The sequence below is a fragment of the Pan troglodytes genome, chromosome 8 (assembly GCF_028858775.2).
Source record: "Pan troglodytes isolate AG18354 chromosome 8, NHGRI_mPanTro3-v2.0_pri, whole genome shotgun sequence".
In the NCBI taxonomy this organism is placed as follows: Eukaryota; Metazoa; Chordata; class Mammalia; order Primates; family Hominidae; genus Pan; species Pan troglodytes.
This window is the reverse complement of record NC_072406.2, coordinates 88,482,698-88,496,330: the sequence shown is the minus strand read 5'-3', so window position 1 is coordinate 88,496,330 and position 13,633 is coordinate 88,482,698. Positions and strand designations below refer to the sequence as shown.

The following is a 13,633-nucleotide window of genomic DNA, read 5'->3' as shown; positions in this document are numbered from 1 at the left end:
CAATTGTCATTAACAATATAATGATAACAATGTAACTAACAAAAATTGAGAGGTAGGGGAATGGTAGGGAAAGTTGTGACCTTCATCCTTCAGAGCAGAAAAGCAGTGAGTGATCCTGTGTAAAATTGACATACATGATTTTTGTAAAAACCGCTCCAATATCAAAACACATATACTCTCTTTTTCTACCATTACAGTGATTGTTGATCTAATTTTTATAAAAAGTAGAGATGTTCCATCATTCTTTTTTTGCCCTGATACATAGCAAAGCAGCTCTCACAAGAATAAAATACGTAACCTTTACCTTAGTGGTACTATGTTCTAACTAAACAAAATAACTAACTGACTAGAAAGAACACAGAAACATTTGGGTTTTACCCAAATCAAGTTCTACTTGACTTTTCCAAGACACACACACAGATGCATACAATATCCACTTTTAATGCCTGGCCATGCATTACCAGTCTACAGAAATCATTGTATTCTTATTGACCTGCTCACTTTTTTAAACATCCCAGTTGGTTTTCAAATGAATATGCACAGATTGTGCACCAGGCCCGTTATAGCCAGATGATCCATACCTAATTTGATGGTAAAAACACCATTTTCACAACTCATTTATTTAATTCTTCCAATTTATGTGCAGCAAGTTTAGATGGGATTAACTAAATGGAGGAAATATGGGCAAGTATACTTCTCTTCCTGGTCTATTTTAAGATCTTCATAAGATCTTAAAAGACTTGTTTAATAATTTACTCCAATATTTGGAACTGGTGATCCTGAAACAGTCTAGGATATACTATGAATGACTCAGATACTATTAAGATGGAATGGTTGGGATACCTGGGATACTAAGTGATGATGACAAATACCTTCAAATATCTTCAAATGTTTAGAAATATATATCCTGCTTTGTCTAAAAAAAAGTAAATCCTGCTCTGTCTAAAAAAAGGTAGTATGTAAAAATCCATAAAAGAAAATAAAGATATTTGAAGACAATAAAACCATGACAACAATAGAATTACTTGGATATTTCCTATATGGCAGGTATGCTGGTATGAACTCTACATGGATCATTTGACCTCATCCTGTAATATCCCCATTAGTTAATGCCCTTTTCATTCACCTGATCCAGGGATACTGGATGGGAAACATACTGGAGGACACAGGAGCCTGCCTCCACCTCCCTGCTTCTGGAGAGGGAACTACATGTCACCTCAACCCTATCCCCCATTTCAGAACATTTCTGGGCAGAATTTAGGCACCATTACTTTATGCCCAAATTGTATTTCTTTGGAGATTGCCATCAGGGAACCCTGTCACACATACTGGGTACATAATAGTACAAGTTATATGGAGGTATGGCAAAGTTTAGGAAAGTTACACGCAAGCAATGAACAGATTAGGTATCATACTATTTAAAAATAGTAAAAAAGGCAACGTGATTTTAACAAACTCTGAATGAAATCGTTGGTGTCTAATGGTTACAATGATTCTTTAGCATCTATAATGTGATATTAGTAAGTATAAAAGTCAGTTAAATATCAGTTTTTAAACTTTAAAGTCATTGGTTGTCAAGGTGTAAATACCCTAAATATTTACACAAAATTCAACAAAAGGAATCCAAGGATGCACCGTTTTTAGATCTAATGGTAAATACTAGCCCAAAACACTACAGCTTTCCATGAAGCCAGATAAAAAAGTTTTGGTCTAGAAGGGATACATGTGGAAATGTTTACATTTGGGAACAGGGATATCATATATACAATCTATGTAGCACTGTCATAGAATTCCTCACTAAAAATTTTGCCCTAAGTGAGAGGATGCTCACCCCATGTATAGGTACATATGCAAGCCTACAAGAAAAAAAAATAAGTGGTTAGTCCTTGATATGGTTTGGCTCTGTGTCCCCACCCAAATCGCATCTTGAATTGTAATCCCCACATGTTGAAGGAGAGACCCAGTGGGAGGTGACTGGATCATGGGGGCAGTTTCCTCCATGCTGTTCTCATGATAGTGAGTGAGTTCTCATGAGAGTTGATGGATTTAAAAGTTTTTGGCAGTTCCCCCTTTGCTCTCTCTCCCTGCCATGTAAGTTGTGTCTCGCTTCTCCTTTGCCTTCCACCGTGATTGTAAGTTTCCTCAGGCCTCCTCAGCCATGTGGAACTGTGAGTCAATTAAACCTCCTTTCTTTATAAATTACCCAGACTCAGGTAGTATCTTTATAGCAGTGTGAGAACAAACTAATACAGGCCTCCAGACCAGCTTTTCCAATGTATATTCTGGGGAATAGGCCTACTCTGACAAAGGGTTCCTTGACTGAGTCTGTTTGGAAAATGCTGAGAAATTATTCTAGAATCTCAAAGCCCTCATGCTAATGTATCTTGTTAATGCCTAAGAGGTAAACCGAATTTAATGCATTTTCCAAACCTTTGTGACGTCAGAAGCCATTCATGGTACGTATAAAAACATCTGACACAACCTGGGTCACTGTTTCTCCTCACAGACCATGGATTCCAGGTTCTATTGAAGAGCTGTAGAACTATCTGGAAACAAAGCAGCTCTTGAATGAGAACTGTGAGAGCAATGCCCCATACAAGTCCCATGTGGCATCAAGTCCATTGAGGAGGATTTAAATTTAGTTTACCAATGTGTCCATATATTAGTAGACAAATTGTAACCCTCTTCCCCCAGGAAGCCAACCTGGCCAAAAATCCAAGGTGAATGGTGGAATGGGGGCATCTCTGTGATTGTCATTCAAGATTCCTGAGACCTTTACCTTTAATGAAGTCAGGTGGGAATAACATATGCTATCCTCCAGGAGAAGTACCATGGAAGACCAACAATCCCTCCCGATTCCTTCATGGATCTCTCACAGTGGGATAGTGGAGAGGGATGTAGCCCATACACATTTTAGCTTTTCTTACTGAGTGACTGCACACATAAATCAGGGCCCCTTCTTTCTCCCTGAACCAAGGTTCACTCTTTCATTCCCCAAGGCTGGACTCCAATTTTGGTATACTTTGAGTCTGCTTCTCTCCCATGGTCACAAGTATATGGAATTAATTCACAAGAAGGCGAGGGGAAGTAATTCAGATTTTTGGAACTACAAATGCAAAGATGCCAAACTATAAGTGAGATGGAGAAAGATAATAAGTCTTGGGGTAAAAGCAGCTTCTTATAATGCCACTTAGATCTTCCTTTAGGTTCTGTAACATCCACATAATCGTGTATATATCCACAGCTATGCAATGTCCAAGCCTGTTTTCTGTCACTGAACCTACATTTCTGGCCAAAGTGAGATCATAGTTTGAGCTATAGGAAAACAATAAACAAGATGGATGAGGCTGAAAGAGAAAATGCAGATTTAATTATTTGCCATAGGGAGCATTCCTTTGTTACCAATCAAAGGACTGGAAAGTTGAAAAGTTCTGTTTCAATGAAAAAGCATGGATTATTTTTTTTTAGCATGGAAATTTTATAAGGTAGGAATTTTTTTTTTTCCAAGACAGGGTCTAACTCTGCTGCCCAGGCTGGAGTGCAGTGGCATGATCTTGACTTACTGCAACCTCTACCTCCCAGGCTCAAGTGATCCTCCCACCTCAGCCTCCAAAGTAGCTGGGATTACAGGTGCATGCCACCACAGCCAGCTAATTTTTGTACTTTTTGTAGAAATGGAGTTTTGCCATGTGGCTCAGGCTGGCCTCGAACTCCTGAGTTAATGCAGTTCACTCACCTCGGCCTCCCAAAGTACTGGGATTACAGGCATGAGCCGCCTAGCCAAGGTAGGAATTCTTGATTACATATGGATCTGTAGTAAAACTGTTCAAGAGGTCACTATAGATTTGGCCTGGGTAGCCTAGGGTTTAGCATTTAGGCAAAGGACAGGGGGAAAGAGACAGCTATTCTCTGTGATTATTTCTACTGTGCACTTATCAAATCAATAAAAATAATAATTGTTATTGATGGTGGCCTTACCACTGATTAAACAGGCCAATTTAATTGCTTCTGTGAAGTCACACAGCTCTTAAGTGTATATCATGGCGTCAGTAAAGAGCATGCAATTGCCCCCAGCTTTGTGGACAGGATGTGCATGGCATTGATTTAATTAAAGCTCTTAGATTGCAACCTGCACCCCTTCCTGAGCCCCTCTCGGCTGGAGACTTCCTCTGTTCTTTTTTAATGCTGCCCTGAGCTGGAACAAAGCAAGGTGCCCAGCAAGAAGCATTGGATTGCATCACAGAGAGGATTAAAATGCCCATTATGAGGTAAGACTCGAGTCAAAGCAGAAGGAAAAGAAGACAGGCTGTAAAAGAAAATGGGCTGCAGGCAGTAAAATATTGATTGAAAGAACTGAAAACACCACGGCATCCACACTCCCTGCCCTGCTCTGCACGCCTTGAGGTCTGCCAATCTCCTGACTTCATAATCTACTCTCTCTCTACAGCTAATAATGCTTCAGCCACTCTGGTCTTCCTCCTGGCTTTCCAACACAAGACACTGATTCCTGACTTGGGTCTTTACAGCTGCCTTTCCTCTAGCGAACCCTATGCTCCATACACCAGCTCCCAGCCATCTTCACATTTAGGTCTCAGCTCAAATACCCAGTCTTCAGGGAAGCCTTTGTTGGCATCCTAGTGAAAATAGCTCCCCTCCCCAACTGGACACTTTCCATTGCGTTGCTCTCATGCATTTTCTTTGAGACACCAATGTTAGAAAGTGCATGGTTTATTTCTTTACGTGTCTATTGTCTGACTACAAGTATTAAAATATTAACTCCACAAGAGTAGGGACTGCAGGTCATCTTCACTGCTGTATTGATACTCAGTGTTCAGAACAGGGTGTGCACAGAATAGATGCTTTGTAAATACTGACGGGGAACAAAAAGGGGAGTGGCTTGAGTGAATGAGAAAAGGTGAGTGGCTTGAGTGAATGAGAAATGTACTAACATTCATCTCAAGATCTCTGCTTCCTGCCTACACCACATGGTGGTATTAGGTGATGTTAAACACAGGTATCAGACAATACAACATCTAGTCCTAGCCCTGTTGCTTACTAGCTATGTAATCTTGAGGAACTTAACCTCTCTGAACTTATTTCCACCTTTATAAGCAGGTTTACAAAAAGGCTCAATCTCATGGGGCTGTTGGAATTTTAAAATGCATGCAAAGGGCTTAGAATAATTCAGCGAGTAGTAAACGCTTAAGTAGTGTTGCTATTATTGTTGTTACTGCTATTATTAAATGTACCATATATCGTGAAAAGTATCAGGGACCAGGGAACTTTCAAATGGATGCTCTACCTTTTAAAAAATTCCTAATTTAACACAATTTTTTCATTCAAAACATACATACATATAGATATAGTATGTATCTATAGACATCCTCTTCCATCTCAATATATCATGTAGTCAGCAAGTTCAACAACTGGGCAACCCCATCTTCTATATGGACCAGCATAGGTGCATTGTCTCTACCTGCACAGTCCAGCCTCCGTTCTGGCACAGTCATGAGTGGCCTTTATAAATAATTTTGGAGAAAGCAAAGTTCCCATTGTTGAAAGCTATGGAAGAGATTCTTCTTAATTCAAACAGTATTAGGTGGTGGATGAGGCAAATTGGAGCATGTAAAATTTATTGGACATCATAAAAGGGAAGCAGGGATAGGGCCAAGGAGATGGGGGGTTCGATTACTGCTGAATTGCTGGCATAATAACCTGCAGCACATCACAGTGCGCCACTGGGGCTGGGAAGCACTCTCCCCAGATGATTGCTTTATGTCACCACGGATGCTACTGGCCCATCAACTGCGACCCCGGGAGCAGCAAACCCCATCATAAGAAAGGGAGAAATGTAAATTTCAAAATAGATATATAAATATTCGGTGGCCCAGTGTTCCATTAGTCATTTATATTCCTGACTTTGGAATGCAAAAATGTAAATCCAGGGACCTTCTGCAGTCAGAAATCACCTAGGGTTCATATAATAATCTCTCTGACAAGGACTAAGCTGTGGCTGGCAATGAAACCTAGGGGGCCAATAAGCTCACTAAACATGCTCAGAGAAAACAAGGGAGAGATGCACTCTCAGTCTCAAATGGGGGTAGAGAGAGATTGACTGACACGTCAAACCTATCCCACAAAGTCAGAGATTTCCCTGATGCAATGGGGGCGTAAGGACAGAGCTGATTTACTCACTGACAAGCCTACATCCCTGTAAGCAGAATGCTCAGGAGCTCATTCTCAAGGTTCTGAAGGGCATGGCATTTTTTTCTGATTTACTGCCATTTTATCGCTGTAAGAAATGGACACAGCGCAGATGCCCACAGTTCTAAATGAAGGTAAGTGATGTCCTTGATGCAGGCTCTCCTAATGTCCTCCTTTAAAAGGAAATCATTAAGAGTTACATCAGATCGAGTTTGATCTAATATAAGAGGGGTGAGAGAAGTGAAAAGAGAGAGGTGTAAATACCGTGAAGCCAAAGAAATGGAAATCCCTCCAGTACAGCCCCATGGAGGGCAAGTGCAGAAGCACACACTAGCCCTGTCATTCCTGAATGTGGGAGAGAAGCAGGACATCCAGGAATGAGCAAGAGGAGGAGATGATCTACTTCAACCTGCTTAAGACAGAGAGGAAACTAAGGCACAGAGGACTATGTGTCAAGATCACACAGCTGATTAGAAGCAGTTTTAGCCCAGACTTGAACCTACTAATTGACTCCCAGGGTTAGGGTTTGGGTTAGGGTTAACCTTGGCCTTCACACCAGGTTATATTTGTTACAATTCCTCTCCTCTTCATTTCTGTTCCATAGGGAATCTGGCACTCTAGTATGTTCTGACACACAGCCCACCCCTCAAGTTTGAGAATTAGAGAAGTTATTGACAGCCTATATGTGGCTGAGGTAGAAGATACATTCTAGGAGGTATACAGAACAAATATATGTAAATCATTTTAATAGCAATATGTAATATTACGTCAACCTATGGACTTCATGAACATTAATTAGGACAAAATAAGATAAATATTTAAGACATTTAAAAGTGAACTGATTTCAAGAAAAACACCGAATAAATAATAATACAAGGGTCAATAGATTGGGTACCATTGTAGAAATATCCTCAACATGTTTTCCAAGTTGGTTGTGTCAAATGAGACATTTCACACAAAACTGGTGATTTTACTCACAAGATTGACAGCTATAGATGGAATCCACATCTTCATTCCAGAATATTATGTTTACAATGGAATATTATTCAGCCATCAAAAGGAATGTATTTCTGAAATAGGCTTCCACATAGATAAATCTTGTTTTCAAGGTTTATGTCTATAAGCTAGGCATAAAAGGACAGATATTGCATGATTCCACTTACATGAAGCAGACAGGCAAATTCATAGAGGCAGAAATAGAATAGAGGTTACCAGGGCTGGAAAGTGGAGAAATAGGGAGTTATTGCTTAATAATTATAGAGTTTCTACTGGAGTGATAAAAAAGGGTTTGGAAATAAATAGTTGTGATGGTCGCACAACACTTTGAATATCATTAATGCCACTGAATTTTATGCTTAAAAGTTTAAATGGTAAAATTTTTATATATATTTTTACCACAATTTTAAAAGTTATAGTGTAATATGTCAAAAATTGTTGAATTATATAATTTAAATGGGCAAACAATATAGTATGTGAATTATACCTCAAAATAGCTGTTTAAAAAAAAACAAAAAAAAATTATGTGCATAAAGTTAAGGATATTCTTGCTGAGAAAGGAAGCTGCATATGGTGACCTGTGGAAATTCATCTCAACTGTGGGAATGCCATTCTTTATCATGGCATCTGGTCTATCATGCCCCAAAGAGTCCCTATAGAAGGAGGCATGACTATCTCGGGTCTATCTAAGGGAGGTTAGTTACAATTTGAATTTATCAGCACTCTTGATAATGTGTCCCTCCTGTATCATTTTCCCATAAGATCTACCTGGGAAACTCTAGCCTATATTAATTGGATCATCACCCAGAGATTGAATATTCTCCGGAATCAAAACAAACTCATCTCCTGTTACAAGTCTAGTTTTTAAATTCTAACTTGTGAAATTTTGAAATTAAGTTTCAAATTGTCATCCATTCAATGTATGTAAATATACTAGGGCATTTCTCAAAACTCATCAAAAATGCCACTTTGTAATAAATATAAAATTAGTAATAATCTAATTAACTCAAGGTCTAATATACTGAGTTATAAATAAAGATGCAGGATAGCCTAGTGTCATAGACATGGAATTTAGTAGACAGACCTAAGCTGAAGCCCCAGCTGTTCTACCTCCTCGCTTTTCTTACTTCTCTGTACTTAGTTTCCTATTGTGAAAAATGGAGATAATGACTCTTTCCTCAAACAGGTATTGCAAGAACTAAATTAGGTAATATGATGAAGAGCACAATATTACGGCATATAGCAAATATTCTATAAACAGTAGTTAAATATGTATTCATAAACACAAAAAAGCAACACAGGATCTAGAGAAAGAAGAGTTGATAAATAAGAAATTATCAGCCTTCCTCTAGCAGCTAACAGGTAATCCTGTCCTTGCAAAGGAGTATTCTATGGAGAAGCAGGTGTAAGTCTCCAGATTCTAACATTATAGGATGAAATGGCCTAGGAACATATCCAATTACCTTTATTACAAAAAAAAGATGATTATTATTATACTACTAATACTAGTGTGAATATTTATTGTGTACTTATTATATGCCAAGCATTTTCATACACACTTTTTTATTATCCTGGTTAATCCTCCCAACAACTCTATGAGGTAAGTACTCTTAGTATCTCATTTTCTAGATCAGTTAATCAAGGCTTAAAGAGGGTAAGTAACTGGTCTGAGATCATGTAGGGATTAAGGGTGATGACCAGGATTCCAAACACAGGCTATTTGACTTGTAACCTTAACAGCTATGCAATCATCCATTCTCACTTAGAAATCTTGCAGATGATTAATTTACTTTGCCAGTTAGTCTAATACCAGGAAGGGAGGTCCCTAGAATGCAAATGTGAACAGTCTGGTGGTTTCCTGAACACTATCCCTCACCCAAATGGAAATAACATGTTAGTCTTTTGGTTTGTAAATTAGTTTCTTAGACATGAACTAATAAGGTCATTTCTAACACATGGATGACTAGTAATAACATCAAACCAACACACATGGAAAGCTGAAGATCTGACTCTTCCCCAACAATAACCAATGTACAGTCACCTTGGAACTCAGCCCATAAGGGCCTGATGGGTCTTCTGTGACCATTCCCCCAGCACTCTCTTAAGTATAAACACTGGGCTCCATACCAAGCCTCGCCTGTGCTTGTTATAGACATCCAAAACTTCCTGACCATGTGGAAAGTGAGGAGCACTTCCCGAGAATGATCCTACTGTTGGAGAAGGGCACAGGTCCCTGTGTCCTCCCAGGACAGAGAAGGCAGAATTCGGCTGCGCTGAGTGTGAGCACATGAAAAGAAGCAGCTGTATTAACCAGGGCTCAACCACTGAGCCCAGTATTGATTGTGAAGTGCCTACTTGCTGATGCTTGACAGATGACACTCAACTTTCAGCCTGGGTGGAAGAGCAATAATAAAAACATTGCCCTCAAAGAAAGAACTCCAAACTGTTATTCAACCTTTCTTTTGGAAATGCAAGGCTTTTCCTTAGAAACATGAATAAGGTACAGAGAACAGCTAAAGGAGGAGGAAAGACATAAACGGACCGGATCAACAATTTCCTGCTTCTGCCTCCTGCTGTTCACGCACTCAGTCACAGAGAGTGCCCCTGTGCAGGCCCCAGAGGTCATGGGGATCAAATATAAGTTTCGAAAGTTGAAGAGGGAGAATCCATTTCAAATAACTTAGAGGATAACTGTCACTGGAATTAATATGGTTGGAATGTTTAAAATTGCCACAGGTTCCTTCACTTTTGAAAGGTGTCAGGCCCCTGTCTTGAACGCTGAATGTCTGTCTGTGATACCTCAATGAAAGGTCGCACTATCACAGACAGTTTCAGGCTAAGGAAAGCTTATTTAATTTACTGAACTGCACATAGAAATTGGCAAAGATGAGTCCAAAAGGTTAAGCATGGGGCATGATTCTTATCTCTCTCCATTTCCCATAGTACTATAATGTCCCATTAAATTTTCCTTTCACAAAGGTGCCTGAAAATATATATGTTTTACATTTCTCCATGCGTACCTTTCTGTTTATACTCAGGACTCCTCTCCTAAAGAATTAAAACAGACAAGAGATGAGAAATAGAAATCTGCACCTCTCCTATGGGATAAAGCTGGAATTTAAGAGAGCAAAATCTGTAGTGCTGAATTGGGCAAACAGCATGAGAAGCAGCCAAGCTGACCGAAATACTCGCAGTGGACATGCCTTCAACTAAAATGACCATGCCACTTGCAAATGGAAAACACATTATTTCAATCTGCTTCCGTGTTTTTTTTGTTTTTGTTTTTGTTTTTTTTGAGACAGAGTCTTGCTCTGTTACCGAGGCTGGAGTGTAGTGGTACAATCTCAGCTCACTGCAACCTCTGCCTCCTGGGTTCAAGAAATTCTCATGCCTCAGCCTCCCAAGTAGCTGGGACTACAGACTACAGGCATGTACCACCATGCCTGACTAATTTTTTGCATTTTTGGTAGAGACAGGGTTTTGCTATGTTGGCCAGGCTGGTCTTGAACTCCTGGCCTCAAGTGATCTGCCGGTCTCGGCCTCCCAAAGTGTTGGGATTACAGGTGTGAGCCATCATGGCTGGCCTCAACCTGCTTCCTTTCAACATTAAAGGTAAATGAACATATTACTGCTAAAAGGGGGAATAAGAAGTAAATGAACTCAGATTCTCAGGTTTCCCTTAGAGTGAATGGAACCCTTCCAAATGGCAGTAGTTCCAAAGTTCAGCTCTTGCAAGATTACCTACGAATGAGTTATGATGACAGCAAATCCATCATTATTATGAAGGCAGAATTTTAGATGGTTGAATAGAGCTTTCCATTCTTTTTTAACCTGTAGCAGAAGACATCAGAGTTGACAGAGGTTTTGCCACTATAACATAGGAGGGCCTCTGGGTTACACTTTTATCCCTCTCAGGGCCACCTATCACCAAAATCAATTTATTTCTTTGTTTCAATATTTATGCATGTTCAACATTTTACCCCTACATATTATTCTTGCTCCTACACAGTATTCTTCCACTTGAGCCTATGAGTGCTTTCTACATAGCAAGCACTATGCAAGACGGTAGGGATCCAAGAATGAACAAGCTCCCATCCCTGCCTGGGCTTATAGTCCAAGGGGACAAAACTTCGTAATTATGTGAGATGAGTTATGTAGAAGCTTGAGTAATGTGCTATGGAGAAATATCTTATTGAGTCTAAAAGGCAAAAAAGATAAAGTAACCATCATGCAAACCTGGAAACAATGCCTCAGTAGAATCATCACCAAATTAAAATAGCACATCAACTCCATTTTTCAAACTGGAGAGTTTTTTTCTATTTTGATTTTTCTTTGAATTTCATATTGCTGTAAACTGATAAAAAATTTTTGCAAAAGCATAAGAAAGAGAGAGAATGAGATAAACTGATGATCTTTTTTTAAAAAAAAGTTTGTTAGAAGTTCCTTTTGTGGTCCCAGATTATAATAAAGCACATTGAAACACTTCATCAGAAACAAGTTTGCCTTGGAATCAACTCCCTAGAGATGAAAAGGTGACCCAAGAGGTACCTTCCAAAGTAAAGATCAATCATTTAATGTTTGGAATGTATCCTTCTAAAAATAGCATTTGAATTTTTTTTCAATTTGAAAATGAGATTATAAACAACTATAAAGAAGACTTTCCCCAAAATGCTAATGTTAACAACATTGCAAAGTTCTATGAAAATGATTCTATTTCATTATGAGAAAAATTATGCTAGGGCACATAACATATATATTCTGTAAAGAAAATGGTTAGCAAGGGCTTAAGAAAGGGCAAATGGCTGGTAACAATCAGACACAGCAGCAGTCAGGCACAGGCCAGAGCCAGCTGTGGAAACAGAGTGTCACAAGTCACCCTGGCCAGCATGACTTACCCTGGTAAGCTTGCTGGAAAGCATGAATTTGTCAAGAGGGTTTGCTTTGGGGAAAAAAACAGGGGCCAGCAGAACCTCAAAACTAAAGGCCATGGATTTGGAAGCTTGGGAAAGAATCTGTACAGGAGAAGTTAGTGCCCATTCCCCAAACCTAGGGCTAAATAAGTTGCAGAGGAAAGATGTTGAATAACCCAGGACCAATCAGAGAAGATGTAGGTGCTGAACACTTATATGCCAGAGAGTTATTTGAGATCAGTTACCCTAATCTTTCACTTGACAGAAGATGAAGCTGAGACCCAGAAATGGGAAAAGACTCATAAACTTCACACAGTGCCGGAGCCAGAACCTAAACCTGAATGCCAAGTGACTGTACTTTCCATCACCCCACTTTGTTCTTTTCACGGAGAATCATTCAGAAAATAAAGCATGTTGATGAGAAGCGGGTGCATGAGTGGAGCAGGCTGGGAGTATGAGGCTAGCATGAGTGAACACTGGTGGTAAAGATTTCAATCACTGAGAACCCAGGTGATTCCTGATTTTAGGTTATATGCATTTGAAGGCTTTTGGTTTACTTTAAGAAATGGAGTCTCACGTTGTTGTCCAGGCTGAAGTACAGTGGCATGCACATAGCTTGAACTCCTAGGCTCAAGTGATCCTCCCACCTCCACCTCCTGGGTAGCTGGGACTACCAGTGTATACCACCACATCTGATTAATTTATTATTATTTATTTTTTTAGAGATGGGGTCTTGTTTTGTTGCCCAGGGTGGCCTTGAATTCCTAACCTCAAGAGATCCTCCCACCTCAGCCATTCAAGTAGCTGGGATTACATGAGGCTTGTTTTCTAATTTTATTGCCAACAATTTTCTTCCCCACTAATATTTTTCCTTCTCCAACAACTCCATAAACTTATCAAGATTGCTCAAATGTCATTCTAAATTTGTTTTTTAGTCATAATCCACCTATTGTGCACATGTGGCACATCAATGAGTTTATATGACGGGTTCATCCTGCAGAAATGTTATCTACCTTTATAAGTATGTATATAAAAATGTTTGCACATATGACTTTCAAAAAATATGTAAAGCAAATATTTAAAGTTCAACTTGCAGACCCATTATTGAAGGCATGTGTGTTGTTTTTCAAGGCTTACGAGAAGTGAGTTTAAATAACAATAAACCTAAGTAGAAAAGCCTAAATCTAGTTATCTCCTTGATACTATGACCTAAGCACAAGAGGGTAGTCAAAGGCTCTTATTTTTGCATGCCCAGCATTAATTCACTGTTCATTTTGTAACAACCAGGGTGTCATTTTTTTTTTAGAACCAGTGCCTTCCACCTTTCATTTCATATGATTCTGATGGACATGAGCCCAGTTCCTGGTACGAGGTGTAGGTCTGACCCAGGCGATTAGTTCAGATTGAAACGCAAGCCAGCCGGGCGCGGTAGCTCACGCCTGTAATCCCAGCACTTTGGGAGGCCGAGGCAGGCAGATCACGAGGTCAGGAGATGGAGACCATTCTGGCTAATATGGTGAAAC

The 13,633-nt window shown here is 39.5% G+C and overlaps 1 protein-coding gene across 10 annotated transcripts in view; it reads right to left on the bottom strand.

Moving 5' to 3' along the window:
- Window positions 1-13,633, bottom strand: part of LRMDA (leucine rich melanocyte differentiation associated) — a 1,132,554-nt gene that overhangs the window by 284,294 nt on the left and 834,627 nt on the right. The window lies entirely within an intron of this gene.